Source organism: Micromys minutus (assembly GCF_963924665.1).
Source record: "Micromys minutus genome assembly, chromosome: 3".
NCBI classification, from domain to species: Eukaryota; Metazoa; Chordata; class Mammalia; order Rodentia; family Muridae; genus Micromys; species Micromys minutus.
Window position 1 is genome coordinate 64233472 of NC_137972.1, and position 15088 is coordinate 64248559.

The following is a 15088-nucleotide window of genomic DNA, read 5'->3' on the forward strand; positions in this document are numbered from 1 at the left end:
TGGCAGAACATGTTGAGTTTGAGTGCACTCATTTCACATCCCACACTTTGGAGGTTGTCAGCCTTTAAGAAAGCACTGAGACTCTGCTCTAGGGATGGGGAGACAGTGTAAGATGTATAAAAGCCAGGGTTGGCTTGCAGGGTGCCAGACCTTTGACAAGGCCAGGCCATAGGTTTCTGAGACTCATTAACACCCAGGCACCACTGGAATCCAGAGAAAAGCAGAGAATGAAGTTGAGGACTGTGGGCAGTGTGTAGCCCAGAAGAAAGGTAGGAAGAAGGGGAGCTACAACTAATCACAGCAGTGATAGTCTTTGGCTTGATGAGGGCAAGTTTGGTGGTGGTTGTGGCTGAGAGTGCAGAGAGTACTTCTATGGAACTCTATAATGTGGATCTGAAGTCAAAGGTCTTCTCCATGGCTTACCGTGGTGTATCTCGATGATAAGAGCCAGTCCATGGGTCCTAATAAGTTACTGTCTAGGAGGAAATTGGGTGCATAATGTAGGACTTGGTGCTTGGAGTTCCACATGGCTCTTTGACTGGGGAAAAGGCAGCCTCTGCTACCTCCTCCACTGGGTCTGGCCAGAGTACATGAACTCAGGCTTGCATGTGTGAGATCAGTGCTCAATGAAGCATGTGAACTTCTGCCTGAGCCTGTGAGTCTGTTGCTTAGCTGGGAATGTGAACTCGGGCATGAGCCCAGGAGAACATTGCTCTAATGCTGATCGTAGCAAGATGTGGCAGAATGAGACTGCCTCTGAGGTGCTAGGCCAAGTTGAACATGGGAGCAAGAAGCTACAGCACAGAATGCAAGAACCTTTGGAAGATAAAATCTCTTCCGATTCAGAGGTATTATCAGCTCTTTAGAACAAAGGAACTCAGGCAGATGAATGATTTCTACATGCGTCTCACTTTACTTTCCCATTCCACTCCCATATAAATAGAGTTGTTAAAATGGTTTGGTGTCTGACAACCAGCTTTCTATTAGCTTGGCCTCAGGACTTGGGAAAAACTTGTCTACAAATTTGGGGGCAGTACTGCTTCTGTGTAGAGCTTATGTGCCTTCACATCTACATGCAGTAAAGAGAATTGGGGCATGGATGATCTGGCTCAGGTCCATGTCCCATCCTCCTGTGGAGGTGGAACTTTGGGCATGGACAGCACCCTGTGGGCCATGCACACAGTAATTCAGCTGTTGCATGGCAGTCAACCAATGTTCTATTGAAGTGAATCAAGTGGGAATCTGAGCCATCTGATCAGCCATTATGACTGTGGGCAAGAGCAGCAAGATCCTGCAGCACAATTAACTGCAGGATGAGATGCAACTTGCAAGATGGCTGAATCTTCATTGGACTTTCAAAGTATTTGACAAGCATACCAGTCAGGAAGATCAAGCTAAAGAACTCCTAGCAAGCACAAAGGAGAAGTTAGTACTTGTTCCTGTGTTGCTTCAACAGAAGAACCTGGTCTTCATAGCAGTTGAAGGACCTCTAGAAGATGCTGGCAATGCCAGAGTGACACTTGTTGGAGCTGATGAATGGCCATGTACTCACAAAGTGGCTGGCAGAGGAATCCCAGCTAGTGTTTCCATACCACGGGCTTCTATAAAACTTTCAGGGCTAGAATGAGGTTTTGGAGGATCATCCCAGAAGGTGATGACCCCATAAGGAAGAGTCACTGTTGCAGCTGTGGTAGCTGCAGCCAAAGCCAGTATTGCACGGACCTCAACTCAGTACTTAACTGGTCATGAGTATCATTCTCCACTTATGGTTGACATGAGCCCCCTCCAGGTATGAAGGGTCAAATTGGCAAGAGGTTTCCCATGTGCCCAAATGGGATCCCTCTTGGCCAAGGAACTCCAATTGGGTTAACCCTTCCTGGGATACTAATTCCTCCAGGAAGGCAGGTCTACCTTGATCTTCACACAGCATTATGTCAGTAGCTCCACAGAGGGGTAGACCCTATTATCCAGGGCCAGGTTAGCATGGCCTTTTGTGACTGTGAGTGGAGTCTCACCTAATTGTGTGGTTTCTGTTTTAGTGTCGCCTCCCTGAGAAATGTGCCTTCTTAAGCTTTTGATTAAGTCTGTGAACATTAATAAAACTGGTTCTTGCTTACTACGTACTTCCTTCTCTTGTTTCTTTCGGTATCTTGCATGTTCATTGCTACATCTGTCTCTATATACATTCTAATTTTATCTATGTACATTCACCTTTATCAGCTATTGCGATCAATGCATCATTCTAGGATGAATTAATCTTCCTTTAAATAATTTTAAATAATGTAGTATTTGAAGTGTTATTTTTTTCTTTATTCAGCTTTCTCTAATGTATCTCAGTTAACCATCAGTTCTCACAGTAAAGTATTTCCCACTCATAGGTGCCACTAGAAAGGAAACTTGGAGATTATAAAATTACATGGGACTCAGGAGCTCTTCAAATAACACATGATATGTGCAATTGCAAGTGTTCTTGTGATTGCAAAGAGCAACAGAAATAAAGTAGCTTAATTTTTTAAACACACAGAAGTGATTGGCAAAAACAGAATGCTAATGAGATACTGGCCAGTCAGTGGATATTCACTGTCAAATAGTGACAAGAAAATTGGGTGAGTAAATTTATTTCAGTGAGTGTACAAAAGACTAGTTGATGCCACTGAGAGATGGCTGATTTTCCAATATTCTTGTGCCTTGCTGGAGTTCATAGAATGGTACTAGGTCGACAGAAAAGAGAAAATGAAATATAAGAACATTTTCTTGAAAAAGAAAACTGCCAGTTTAACCTCATTGAAAAACCCAGATCTTACTGCAGTTGTCTTTGGCCAAGCACAGTTGATTTCACTGGGAGGCTCTGCTCTTTTCGGGAAGAAAATGGAGAAGCAGTGGAGAAGGGACTTGAGAGGTTCATAGCAAGGAACAAGAGCAGAGGCTGTGAGTCAGAGGAGAGAAGAACAAATAAATAAAAGAAAAAAAAACAGTTAAACCTGTGAAACCCTGGAAGACGGCATAATTCTAAAAAAAAAAAAAATAATATTGCCAGTGTTTTATTTCCTGGCTGCAGAGGACTTTCAGTAAAAGGAAAGATGGTGTCTGGGATTGTTAATGGTCAAATTGCTCAGAGCCTCTCAGAGAGCCACGTCAGTACTGTCCTTGCTATAGCAGTCTTTTCACAGTATGCCCCCAAGAAAATGTAAGGAACAGCAGTTCCATGGTCCCTCTCAGAAATGGATTTCAAGCTCTATCATGCCCCTTGCATTTAAAGTGGGACTATAGGGAAGACACAGGAATGCCAGGTATAAAAGCAGAAGCAGTGGCTTCAGAAGCAGACTCACATTTCCTACACAGGATGCAGAAGCCTGTGACTCTAGCAGGAGCGTGGGGGATCCCAGAAGAATCTCTGCCTATTCTGTTTCATTGGTTCTGTATCCTGCAAGTTTCAGGAGCAGTTCTCCTTTCCTTTTGCTGCTTACAGTCAGGCTTTGGCTAGATCAGGTACCAGCTAGTACCTGGAATCTAGCCAGGAGCCTGACTGGTGAAATCCCTGGCTGCAGAGATTTTTATTACCTGTTTTGGTCTCTGATTGGAGGACTGTGAACATGCAAATAAAGAATAAACTGAGAGCCAATCCAGAGAGAGATCTCAAACCTAGGCATGAAACGTAAAAGCCTGCAAGCCTGTGGTAACCTTGGAGATCTTAACAAGAGCTGCTGACTCATTTACCACCAACCCCAGCCTTTGTGTTGCAGCAGAAGCAGGGAAAATGAAAGTAAAAGGAGGAAAAAAAAATGACCTGTGTACTGGCTCTAATTAACAATACACAAAAATGGCCAGTTGTATTAATCATGTATCTGAATGCCTGGTAATGAATGTGGCAATCGGATGAAAGCTTCCATTTCTGTCTGTAGCTTTCTGGTTGTGAGTCTAGGCTGCTAAGTGCAGCTTTCTTCTGACTCTTTTTTATCTGCCTTTTTCAGTTTCCCCATTTGTTATGATTATAAGCTTGAATTATAACAGTACATGACATATTTGTTTCTATTAGATACCCTATAAATAGCTGCTTCAGGCTGAAGAAAAATCTTGCCTTTAAGCCCTATTTAAAATGTATCCAATTAGGGTATTTTCACAATGGCATAATAATGAAGAAATAATTTAACAGGTATTTATTTTAGAAAAGACCAAAATATATGCATATTCTGAACAATTCTGTGTAAGTGTACAGACTTTTTTTTTAAATGTGTCTATAGGCAAGTGACAATCATTGTTTCTCAGGAAAAATTGATATTCTTCATTTTTCAATATTAATATATGAAATAATATATTTGAAAAAAGTACTTTCTCCCTTTAATAATAATAGCATTAATTTAGGATATCTGTGTGTGCATGGATATGAGATTATCTACTGGCATATGGATTGCCTCTCAAGACAAGCAGCCCTGAAAAAAATCTGACTATCTAACATCAGCTCAATGGTTGCAAATATTCAGTCTGATAGGGTTTGAGATTCTTATGTCCTGCCTCCATTCATGGTGCTATCTAGACTGACACAATATAGTATAAAATTATGCATACAATCACATATTATGGCAGCTCATAAATGATACTATGCTTAAATATCAATCAACTAATGATTAAATGAAATAGCAATTGCTGATTTGAGATAGTGTTCCCCCACCCCCAATGGAATTTGCAAAATTATTTTGCCTAATTGGCTAATAGAATGTTCAGATGTTCCTCTCACCACATGGGGACAGCATGTGAATACCTGTATTCCAGCTTTTCAATGTGTGTATTCTAGAAAAAACCCCAGAAGCTCCTATTTTCTCAAACACATGTTCCTGATTGAATCATCTACCTAGCTGTGCCAAAGTAATAAAGTTAAAAACCAAAAAAAAATGAATTAATCAATAAAGCACAAGAACCACATTGTTGTTGAGTTTTAAGTAAACATACACTATTCGTCTCTAATTTGAATTATGTCATCTGTATCACTCCAGTCCAGTTTCACCTTTTTTCTGTGAACACTGAACTGAAGTCTTAAGAGACAGGCAAGTGTCTAGACAGTTCCTCTTTGATTCTCCACACATGAAATGGAACAAGAGCAGCAAATGGGATTATCCCATATCTTTTCATTTCAGACTTTAGTAGAAACCTTCACCCAGATTTGTTGTAGTTTACAGTAACTTTCATTTAAAATTTACTACAGTATGAAGCCCTTAGAGACAGCTCCTATGTCATTTAGACCACTTACTTTTTATTTATTTACTCTTTGCAATCATGTTAATATAATATAACGGAAAGACTGCAGCTTAAAGTACTACAAAATTTCAAAGTAAACTGCCTCACCCTACCACCTTTTTTAGGTATTATAATTTGCTAAATATTACCCATCAAAGATTATAAGTGTGTTTGTGTGCAAAAACACATCTGAAGTTTTAGGTATAATATTGTTGATCAATGCATCCCTTTATCATATTAAAGTAAAAACATTATGCCTAATACAGTAAACATGGCCTTCTACACTTGGATGGTAGAATCAGAAATACTTAAGACACCTTTAAGCTCCTGATTTCTCCAAAACAGCATAATTTCTAAATCTGTATTAAATATTTGTCCTTAGACCTGTGAACCAAATTATCTATCACCTTCAGGGAAGCCTTCATTTTGCATCACACAATGACCATTACAGAATTCCACAGCAGTGTAATCTTCAAAAAACCACTGACAGCAATGCGCCTGACACAAATAATAATGATACAAATTTCACAATTTTTCCAAAACTATTACAAGACTGACTAAATGAAGCAGAGGGATTGTAAGATCCAGAGAATGTCTGTTGTGAGGAAAGTTTACTCCATGTAGATAAAGAAATTTACACATATTAAATCTCAAAATCCTGCCTATCCACAAAAGATAAACAGGATGACACCATAAACTGGTATCCCCACATGGATGAGAAAGTCTCATATGATGCACTTGGTGGAAAAACCACAGGAAAATCATGGATGCTTAGAGGGAGAATATTTTTCTCCATGGACATGCCACATAATCATATATATGATGTTCTGAATAGAAATAACAAGGAGTAGTTATGTATACATTTTATATGAAATAAACAAGAACAATTAATAAAATGTAATGATCATTTAGATAATGTACAAGACATTTAATGGATATTCGATTCAAATCATCAGATAGAAAACACAAATAAATCAAAGATGGTTTATACATGCATAGACATGTATATGTATTCGTAAGCTTATGGAATTGAAATTAAATCACTATGTATTTAAATAGATATTGCTCTCACAACTATAAATTTATAATATGAAATGAAATCACCGGTTATACTAATAATTTTTGAGTGGGTGGACATAAGAGTCTTATAGTCTACTACTCAAAATAATGCACCATTTCCAAATGTATGCTTAAATGTCTACATAATGATTTCAAGGCCCAATTACTGAAGACACTACTTATTCATGAAAGGTAAAAACAAAAGAAATGGTGAAATAGTGTCCAGTTTAGAAGCTTCAAGGTTTTTGACTCTATTTTATAAGGCTGAACGTTAAGATGCATGCTATGGGAGGAGATAAAAAGTCACCTATATCACATTCTATGAACCTTGCACCATACAGTAGTGAGAAGTATTAAAGATACATTGTTGCTATTCTGACATGAACATTGTGGGAGTAATCACCTAGTTTGTTTTTTTTTTTTTTTAAGACCAACTGCATGATATAGAAAACATACCTCATAATGTTAATGTAGCCAAGAACCTGAATATAACTATGTCATAGGCCTATGCTAAAAGCTATTTTTTTTATAAATTCTGGTAGTGGAATATGGAAATAATATAATTCGCAGTGATATATTGTGTTATCCATAGACCTGTGCATCGCTTGACTTTCATCAAATAGCATAGATATGTTCAGGTAGGCTCTATGTGTAAAATGGGAGGTTTTGTTGTAGTAGGTCCTGAATGGGATGCCTTCATCAAGCCCCCTCACCATACCACACAGATCTCTGCTGAAAAAAAATTCACATGGCCAAGTGTGATCATTGAGTTAAAAGAACAAAACAAAACAAACAAAAGACAACCAAACAATCAAACAAACAAAACACACTAGAAAACTTGGGCATTTTTTTTTTTTACAGCAACACCTTTACTGCCAGACATAAGGATGGTTGGAGCCAAAACATGGCGTGAACAAGTTCAAATCAGACAAAAATACCAACAAGGGAAGGAAAGGTGGAAAAAAAAAAAAAAAAGGTCCCTTACTAAAGAAGGTATTTGCAACTGATTTCTGTTAAGAAGAAAGCGAATCGAATCAGGTTTATGGTTTGTTTTTTTTTTCTGTTTTGTTCTGTTTTGTCTTTAAACAATTGAAATTAGCAGTTACATAAACAATGCTTGTGAGAAGCCCTTCTGTACAGGGGCAGCAGAATTGATATCTTCTTCTTTCATTTTTTCTTTGTGAGTATTTGCTTCTTTTTTTATTAGTGCCTTTTTTATATTGAGATGGATAATTCTGAGGTTTTCCTTCCTTCCTTTTTCTTTATTTCCACGTTTTAAAAATTTAATTTCTTTCTCTTGTTTATTTTATTTTTAATTATTGCTTTGGGGAAAGACAGACAGACATAGGAAGCAGGGATCTTAAATGTGAAAAAGAATGCATAAAGTTGTGTTGGTAAGGAGGTATGGAGATTTTAGAGAAGTTTGATAATGAGAAAAATGTGATCAAAATATATTATTTGAAAATATTATATAAAACATATTAATGAATGCAACCCAAACATTATACAATAACATAAACTAAGATGTTTATGATGATAAAGTGATTTTATCTAAATATATAGGTTTGAGATATGCAAAGATTTCAAATAGTAAACAACAATAATATAAAGCATGATAAAAATCTACATTATCATCTTAAACTACAAGATAAATATTTTTGAGATTTCCTAACTACCATCACGATTAGGAAATAAATGCTCAAATATTAGTTGCAAAAACATTACCTCATGTAAAAATAAATTTCAAAATATTCAATGATCACAATTATTGACACCTCTATTTAACAATGTTTTAGAAAGCTTCCGGAGGCCATGTTTTAGGAAGAAAATACATGAAATTTTCACTTATTAAATATTTGATTCTTAAAGCAAAGAAAAAAATCATAATTTTTGCAAAGGATTATTTTGCATGGAAAATTTTAAGCCTTAAGATCGATTAAAATTTATAGGTAATTTCAGAAAAGCTTGACTTATAAAATAATATATATTTTCTATCAAATTTCTTTAACACCAGCACTAAAATATCAAAAGAGAATGTTGAAAAGCAGGTGTTTTACGATACCATCTGTTGACTGTTGTGGTTTGCATCTTTACCGCAAGCTTCTCATGATGCTGAGAGAAATCATGGTTTCATAGATGAGTTTGAGACTACAGTGAGCATCACAATAAGAAGCTGTAAGTAAAGCACAAAACATACATCAAAATTCTAACAATGTAACAAATGTAATATGTTTATATTCTAAACTATAAACACAAAAGTAATGTGCATATAATATTTCAGAATTAAACTAATTAGTAACTCCTCAGGAATGATAGAGTGAAAGCAGTTAAATTCATGCTGTTAGGTCCAAAAAAAGTCTCTTGAAAATATTTGTGAATTATATTATGTATAGAAAAGTACAATAGATTATTAAATATTCCCTGATAGATCATGGAAAACATAATAAAATTTCAAATGAATCATTAAGAATCAATATTAGTTATAGACTATCTGTCTATTAACAAATCTTGCAAGTTTAAAAATATATACATTAATATTATTACCATTTTAGAAAACACTTGATTATGTACAAAATCTTTTTTCAAATGTTTCTTTATGATCTTCTTTCTTTTTATGAGAATTACATTGTCTCAGATTGAATGCCAAACAAATTTTTATTATTTACACTGATCCTTGTGTCAATAATCAATGGCAGTATGATTATTATTGAAACTATAAACAAATTTAATTATATGTGCTAATCTCATTCATAAAGCAGAGATTAGCTTCAAATTTTTGCTGTGAAAACTAGTTTTCAGTGTGACAGAAAAATGATTAATACTATTTTTATGAGCATTAAAAGCAGGGAGATTGCTAGTTAGCAGGATCTTGGTATGATATAAATGAATAATTTTCAATATTTTCATTTTAATATTCATTTATATATGATATTATTATAAATAATTCTTATAATAAATCACATTGTAAGAACAAATTTTAACAAATAATCTAAGAAAATAAATAGCAATATATTTTTAAACTATCAATAAAACCTAAAAGTATTTTAAGTGCTCAGATTCACTGATTAGAATATGATCATGGTGAACAATCACAAAGCCAGCATTTAGACTTTTTCACGTGAAAGCTCTAGAATGATAAGTAGATACACAAGAGAGGAGTAGATGGCAGAAAATTATCAAACTCAGAGCTGAAATCAACCAAGTAGAAACAAAAAGAACAATATAAAGAATCAACAAAACCAGGAACTGGTTCTTTGAGAAAATCAAAAGATCGATAAATCTTTAGCCAGAGAGCACAGAGATGAAAAAAATCAGATATGAAAGAGGATACATACCAACAGAAATTGAGGGAATTCAAGACATCATCAGATCCTACTACAAAAGCCTATACTCAAAACAATTTTCTAGACAGATAACAGGTACCAATGGAAAATCAGTATCAGATAATCCATTTAAACAGTCCCATAGCCCCTATAGAAATAGAAACAGTAATTAAATATTCCCAAACAATAAAATCCCCTGACCAGGTGGGTTTAATGCAGAATGATATCAAACCTTCATGGAAGACCTAATACTAATACTCTCCAAACTATTTCACAAAATAGAAACAGTGGCAACACCACCCTGTTCATTCTTCAAAGACAACATCATCTTCATGCCTACAGCACACAAAGGCCCTACAAAGAAAGAGAACTTCAGACAAATTTCCCTCATATAATTGATGCAACAATTCTTAATAAAATTCTTTCAAACCGAATCCAAGAACACATCAAATGGGTCATTTAACATGAACAAGTAGGCTTCATCCCAGGGATGCATGGATGGTTCAATATACAGATTTCCATCAATTTCATCTGCGAAATAAACAAACTCAAACAACAAACAAAACCACATAATCAGCTCATTATCTCATTAGATGTCTACAAAGCATTTGACAAAAATTCAATACCCTTTCATGGTAAAAAACTTGGAACAATCAGGAATTTAAGGTCCATATCTAAACATAATAAAAGCAATATATAGCAAACTAGTAGCCAACATCAAACTAAATGGTCAGAAACTTGGAGCAATTCCACTCAAATCAGGGGCTAGACAAGGCTGCCAATTCTCCCCCTACATCTTCAATAAAGTAATGTAAGTCCTATCCATAGCAATTAGAAAGCAAAAGGAAGTCAAAAAGATACAATTTGGAAAAGAAAAAGTCAAAACATGTGTATTTTCAGATGATGCAATTGTTTACTAAAGTGATCTCAAAAATTCCTCCACAGAAACCCTAGAGCTGATAAACAACATTGGCAAAATGTCTGGATATAAAATTAACTCAAACAAATCAGTAGCCTTCTTCTCCTCAAAGGATAAACAGGATGAGAAAAAATATAGGGAAATAACACCCTTCACAATAGTCACAAACAATATAGTATATGTTGCTGTGAGTCTAACTAAGGAAGTGAAAGATCAGTATGACAAGAACTTCAAGTCTCTGAAGAAGGAAATTGAAGAAGATCTAAGAAGACAGAAAGATCATTCATGCTCATGGATTGGAAAGATTAATAGAATAAAAATGGCCATCTTGCCAAAAGCAGTCTACAGAATCAAAGCAATCCCCATCAAAATCCAACTGCATTTTTCATAGAGCTGGAAAGAGAAATTTGCAAATTCATTTGGAATAACAAAAAAAACCCAAGAAAGTAAAAACTATTCTCAACAGTAGAAGACCTACTGGGGGAATCATGATCGGCACCCAGGTATTGGTATGGAGACAGGCACGTAGATCAATGGAATAGAATTGAAGACCCAGAAATGAATGCACACACCTAAGGTCACTTGATCTTTGAAAAAGTATCTACAAAAAGGACATCATCATCAAAAACTTATGCTGATTCAACAGGCAGTCAGCATACAGTAAAATGCAAATCAATCATTTCTTATCTCATTGTACAAAGTTCAAGTCCAAGGGGATCAAAGACCTCCACATAAAACCAGGTACACTGAAAGTGCGGAAGAGCTTAGAACTCATAAGCACAGGAGAAGACTTCCTAAACAAAACAGCAATGGTTTATGCTCTAAGATCTATAATCTACAAATGGGACCTCATGAAAATGAAAAGATTCTGTAAGCCTAAGGTCACTGTCACAAGGACAAAAGACAACCACATTTTTGGAAAAGATACTTGTTTATCGCACACACAATAGAGGACTAACATCCAATATATACAAAGAAGTCAGGTAGATAGATTTCAGAGCATCAAATAATCCTTTCAAATGGGGTACAGAGCTAAACAAAGAGTCCTCAACTGTAGAACCCCTAATGGCTGAGGAGTACCTTAGAAATGTTCAACGTCCCTTGTCGTCAGAAAAATGCAAATCAAAACAACACTAATATGCCAACTCACACCAGTCAGAATAGGTAAGATGAAAATCTCAGGTAACAACAAATGCAGACAAGAGTGTGGAAAAGTGGTACACTCCTCCATTGTTGGTCTGGTTGTAAGATGGCACAACCACTCTGAAAATCAATCCGGAGGTTTCTCAGATAATTAGAAACAGACTACCTGAGGACCCAGCTATACCACTCCTTGTCATATACCCAAAAGCTGCTCCAACCTATAGGAAGGACTTATGTTCTACCATTCACAGCACCCTTATTCATAATAGCCGGAAGCTGGAAAGAATACAGATGTCTTTCAACAGAGGAATGGATACAAAAAATGTGGTGCATTTAGATAATGAAGTACTGATCCACTATTAAAAACAATGACTTCATGAAATTATTAGGCAAATGATGGAACTAGAAGCTATCATCCTGATTGAGGTAACCCAGTCACAAAAGAACACACATGGTATGTACTCACTAATTAGCAAGATACTAGGACAAAACCTCAGAATATTTAAAAAAACATTCACAGCCCTGTTGAATGTCGAAAAAGAAGGAATATCATAATGTGGATACATCATTCATTCTTAGAAGGGAGAACAAAGCACTCATGTGAGGAAATACACAGACAAATAGAGAAGAAGGGATTAAAGAAAAGATCATCCAGAGATTCCCTTAACTGGGTTCCATCCCATATGCATCCATTAAATCCTGATTGCTGATACCAAGAAGTGCTTACTGGTAGGAATCTGATATGGATGCCTCTTCAGAGGCTCTGACAGAGCCATACTGATACAGATGAGTATATTAAAGCTAACCATCTTACTATAATTTGGACCTCAATAAAGGAGCTAGAGAAAAGACTGAAGGAGCTGAAAGACTTTGCAACTGCATGAGAAGAACAACGTTATCAACCAACTAACCCCTACACAAGGGACTAAAACACCAACCAGTAAGACATAGAGAGACAATTGTCTCCATTTGCATATGTAGCAGAAGACAGCGTTGTCTAATTTCAATGGGAGAAGAGGTCTTTTGTTCAGAGAATGTTAGTGTTCCCATTGTAGGGAAATGTCAAGATGCTGAGGTGGAATAGGGTGATTGGGAGAGGGAGCATCTTCATGTACACAAGAGGAGAAAGAGGGCAAATAGGTGAGGTGGGAAAGGGGATAATACTTGAAATGAAAATAAATATATTCAGTGAAAAATAAAGGAATTATTCCGTTGTAAAGCCTCCGTACTTTACTTTTGATCCTGCAGTAAAATTCTTCCTATATTCATATGGGAGTTCAATATAATCAATCCAAAACCATTATCTACAGAGCAAGTGTCAAGTTATAAAACTTAATACAAACTTTCTGTAATAAAGTAATTATAACCAAAATAATCTTTGCTTAATGGTTAAAATATGTATGTGTCTCACCTCTCCATGCTTTCTTTGTTGCAAAGTGTGTAACAACTTGTTGAGAATAAAATATACACCAGAGTAACAAATTGCAAGTAATCAATCCAAAACCATTATCTACAGAGCAAGTGTCAAGTTATAAAACTTAATACAAATTTTCTATAATAAAGTAATTATAACCAAAATAATCTTTGCTTAATGGTTAAAATATGCATGTGTCTCTCCTCTCCATGCTTTCTTTGTTGCAAAGTGTGTAACAACTTGTTGAGAATAAAATGTACACCAGAGTAAAAAATTGCAGGTTTGTCAGTACAATATAAAACAGCAATAAGGCATCAGGGCATTCACCAACACAAAGCAATATTTCATAAGTAATCTCATGAGAATCGGTTTTGTTTTGCCACTCCCACAATGATACAGACAAAATGAAAGGGTAAGAAGTCTACAGATATCTCATGTCAGAAAGCTATAATTTAAAAAGTCTAAAACATGCAATGAATTATGAGTATACAAAATGTGAATTTTCTCATAAAAATGTGCCAAAACAGTAAAATAATTTTTATTGGCCATTAATTTTCCGAGATTTTTTTATCTTATCAACTATGAAACTTTGTCTATGTAGGCTAAAAAGTGTCAGAAGATAATGTCATAAGAGTTGGTATCACTTTGTATGACTTCAAAGTTTTATATTTTTGAATTTTAGAATCCAGCTAATACCAGTGAAACCTCACAGATGTTTTACTAAATGGCAGAAAATCAATAACTCTCTGTACTCAATAATAAGACCTCATGGGGGCTAGATAGCACTTAAGTCTTCCTGAGCCCATGATGTCAGACAAATGCAATTATATTCCAACTCCATTATTTTTATATTGAGAATGATTTATTCCTCAGAATGCTGGATTAGGCTAGATCAGATCATCACAATACAGCATCTGACAGGCACTGCAGAGGTGGCTGCAGAGCACAATCAGCAGCAGTAGCAGCAGCAGTAGCAGAGATGGTGAGAGCAATCCTCTCTCCATGCTCTTGCCCTTTCCCCTTCTCTTGTACTGCCCCAGCAGGACTGGCCAGAGATCTGCACAGATAGCCTCCTCTACACAGATACCCAATACAAAATAATAGAAAATGAGGTAATAAGAGTTAAATACAGAATGAACAAGACAAAGGTATAGAAAGGTGTGATAGTTTGTATATCCTTGTCACAGGGAATGGTAGCATTAGAAGGTGTGGCAATGTTGGAGTAGTGTTACTCTGGTCATGGTGTCTGTTATCAGCAGTTAAACTGAAACTAAGACAGAATTTTGTACCAGGGACTAGGGTACTGCTGTTAGGCCTAAGCATGCTTTTGCTTGAAAGATTGTGGATTTGAGGACTTTGGATTTGGAAAGCATTGAAATGCTTTAGTTAGGGCTTAGTAGGCCATCTTAGTAGGAAAATGGAAGGTTTGCTGAAAGTGATTTGAACCGTGCAGACCTGGTTCAAGAGGGTTCAGTGGAGGAAAATTTCAGTGTGTAGCCTGGAGACTATTTGTGGTATTTTGATTAAGAATATGTACTGATTTTTCCCTTGTCTGAGGTGTCTAACTGAGGCAGAGCTAAAGAGATTTACATTAATTGCATTGACAAATAAAGTCTCAAAAAGGCTCAGCAGAGACTTTGTCTACTGGTTCAGTATTATGAAAAGCATGTTGAACAAACACTGTAATCTTAGAAAGAAAAATCTATTCTATAGTCTAGGAGATAGCAGATTAAGGGAGTAGGACATTGGGGCAGGATCCTACCCAGGTAAATTTAGATCCAGGCATGGTGATGCACTCCACTAATCCTGGGAGAAAGGTGTGTAGATATCTGAGTTCAAGGTCAACATGCAGAGCAAAAACAAGGACAGCTGAGCTTAGGCACGGAAGGAGTTGCAAAATATAAAGCTAGTGATAATGTAATAGAACAGAGGGGTCACGTTCCAGTTCCTGTAAGCAGCAGAATTCAGAACCATATTGTTTTGGCTTAAGATTTAAAA

The 15088-nt window shown here is 36.1% G+C and overlaps 1 pseudogene across 1 annotated transcript in view; it reads left to right on the plus strand.

The window, feature by feature from the left end:
• Window positions 1-1318: 1318 nt before the first annotated feature.
• Window positions 1319-15088, plus strand: part of LOC308418933 (eukaryotic translation initiation factor 5-like) — a 201283-nt pseudogene continuing 187513 nt past the window's right edge. Inside the window, exon 1 of the transcript in view lies at window positions 1319-1544. The product of the transcript in view is annotated as a eukaryotic translation initiation factor 5-like (transcript). The remainder of the gene's footprint in view (window positions 1545-15088) is intronic.